This window comes from Colobus angolensis, unplaced genomic scaffold (genome assembly GCF_000951035.1).
Source record: "Colobus angolensis palliatus isolate OR3802 unplaced genomic scaffold, Cang.pa_1.0 Scaffold120, whole genome shotgun sequence".
Taxonomy (NCBI): domain Eukaryota; kingdom Metazoa; phylum Chordata; class Mammalia; order Primates; family Cercopithecidae; genus Colobus; species Colobus angolensis.
Genome location: NW_012113142.1, coordinates 1,953,921 through 1,956,659, shown reverse-complemented (window position 1 = coordinate 1,956,659; position 2,739 = coordinate 1,953,921). Strand labels below are relative to the sequence as shown.

Below are 2,739 nucleotides of genomic sequence, written 5' to 3'. Positions count from 1 at the left end.
AAAAAAAAAAAAGCTCCCGGCCCCTGTCCTCAAAACCTCCACAATAAGAGTGCTGTCTATCAGTAGCCTCACCGACTTCCTGGACCCTGAAGCTCCAGGGACAAAAGATACCTGTCCCTTTTCCCTTCCTCTCCATTCTGGGTCTCCCACCACCACCAAGTCCTGTAAATTTTTAGTCTTTGAATCTTTTGTTTTGAGACAGAGTCTCGCTCTGTCGCTCAGAGTGAAGTGGCACAATCTCAGCTCACTGCAGTCTCCGCCTCCCAGGTTCAAGCCATTCTCCTGCCTCAGCATCCCGAGTAGCCAGGATTACAGGCACGTGGCCCCGCGTCCAGCTAATTTTTGTATTTTTAGTAGAGACAGGGTTTCACTATGTTGGCCAGGCTGGTCTCGAACTCCTGACCTCAGGCAGTCTGCCTGTCTCGGCCTCCCAAAGTGCTGGGATGACAGGTGTGAGCTACCACTCCCGGCCCTTTGAATCTCTTTCTACTGCTGTGGTCTTACTGTAGCCCCTTGTCACTTCCTGCTGCGCTGACCCTTAATTGACCCATAATTCTCCCTCTCTTTTCTTCCCCACCACGTCCCAGGATCTGCCCATGGCACCATTGCTAGTTGATCTTGGAACCCTGCTTCTGTCACCCCTCCTTTCTCTTCGTCCAGGCTGGAGTGCAGTGGCACGATTTGGCTCACTGTAACCTCCGCCTGTCAGATTCAAGTGATTCTCATGCCTCAGCTTCCCGAGTAGCTGGGACTACAGGCACGTGCCACCACACCTAGCTAATTTTTGTATTTTTAGTAGAGACAGGGTTTCACCATGTTGGACAGGCCGGTCTCGAACTCCTGGCCTCAAGTGGTCCACCCTGCTCAGCCTCCCAAAGTACTGGCATAATAGGCATGAGCCACTGTGCCTGGTCACTGTCACTGTCTTAATGCGTGTTTTCTTCTCCATCTGCTTTCATAAAGGATAAACAGTGACTTAAAGGTGTCTCATTCTCCCCTCCCTAGTGGCGATATGGTTGGACTAGAAGGTGGATTCAGTGAACAGGGAACCTCCCTGTCATTTCTGCAAGTGTAAGCTGGGGCATAGAACAATGCCAGGCATCAGGCAGGCACTTGGATGAATGGGTGAATGAATAAATATGGCTTCTATCCCCCAAGTTTACTATTGAGCTTTCTCCTGCATATTGACTGAGCTCAGATGTCAAAATTGGGTCTGATCTGTATCTTTTTTTTCTTTTTTTCTTTTCTTCTTTTTTTTTTTGAGGCAGAGTCTTGTCACTCTGTCGCCCAGGCTGGAGTGCAGTGGTGCAATCTCGGCTCACTGCAACCTCTGCCTCCTGGGTTCAAGCAATTCTCGTGCCTCAACCTCCTGAGTAGCTGGGATTACAGGTGTGCGCCATCACGCCTGGCTAATGTTTTGTAATTTTTAGTACAGATGGGGTTTCACCATGTATCACCGTGTTGCCCAGGCTGGTCTTGAACGCCTGGCCTGAAGCAGTCTGCCCGCTTTGGCCTTCCGAAGTGCTGGGATTACAGGCGTGAGCCACTGCGCCTGGCCTGATCTGTACTTTTGAAGATTATTCCAAGGTACAGTAGGAACTTTTGGTAGGACGTTAGTTTTCCATCTGGGTATAACATTTTGTGTCAGTGGTGGGGTTGTGCATGATCAGTAGCTGCAACACTAGAAAGATGGCGAAGCAGGAGCAAAGAAAATTCCCTTTGGCTCCAGAAAAATCTCCTGAAAGAGAGGAAGACTTATCAAGCCCTTGAAGCCACCCAGGCAAAGCAGACACTTTTGGCAAAGAAGGAGCAGAGGAAAGGAAAAGGGCTCAGGTTGAAGCGACTGGAATCATTCCTACGTGATTCCTGGCGGCAGAAACACGACAAGGTGCGTCTCAGATGATTAGAAGTGAAACCTCACGCCTTGGAATCGCCAGATAAACACTCGTTGGCCTGTGTTGTACTCATCGAAAGGATTGATGGCGTGAGTTTACCGGTGCAGAGAACCACTGCAAGACTTCGCCTAAAGAAAATTTTTAGTGGTGTCTTTGTAAAAGTCACCCTCCAGAACCTAAAAACGCTGTGTATAGTGGAACCTTTTGTGACCTGGGGACTTCCAAATCTGAAGTCTCTCCGGGAACTCGTTCTGAAACGTGGACAAGCCAAGGTCAAGAATAAGACCATCCCTCTGACGACACAGTGATTGAGGAGCACCTGGGAAAGTTTGGTGTCATTTGCTTGGAAGACCTCATTCATGAAATTGCCTTCCCGGAGAAGCATTTCCAGATCTCATGGTTCTTGCGCCCTTTCCACCTCTCAGTAGCCCGTCATGGTACCAAAAATAGAGTGGGCTTCCCCAAGGAGATGGGCACACCTCCATCTCCTGGGGGTGTGTGCATCAGTCAGCTCATCTGCCAACTGAACTAGAGGCAGGTGCCAAACTGCAGTAAATTTTTATCAATGAAGTGGAAGCATGTGTGGTTTTTTGGATTGGGGGGCGGGATTTTTATCAAGTATCTTCAGAGAAGATTATTTCCTGCTTTATCTTCAAAACTGGAAAGGAAGGGTCAAAGGAAAGACAGTGGCTGGCTGGGCACAGTGGCTCACGCCTGTAATCCTAGCACTTTGGGAGGCCGAGGTGGGCGGATCACCTGAGGTCGGGAATTTGAGACCAACCTGACCAACATGGAGAAACCCCATCTCTACTAAAAATACAAAAATTAGCCGGATGTGGTGGCG

The 2,739-nt window shown here is 49.2% G+C and overlaps 1 protein-coding gene and 1 pseudogene across 1 annotated transcript in view; both read left to right on the top strand.

The window, feature by feature from the left end:
* Positions 1-2,739, top strand: part of POR (P450 (cytochrome) oxidoreductase) — a 100,028-nt gene that overhangs the window by 22,677 nt on the left and 74,612 nt on the right. The window lies entirely within an intron of this gene.
* LOC105503276 lies at positions 1,690-2,427 on the top strand (annotated as a pseudogene).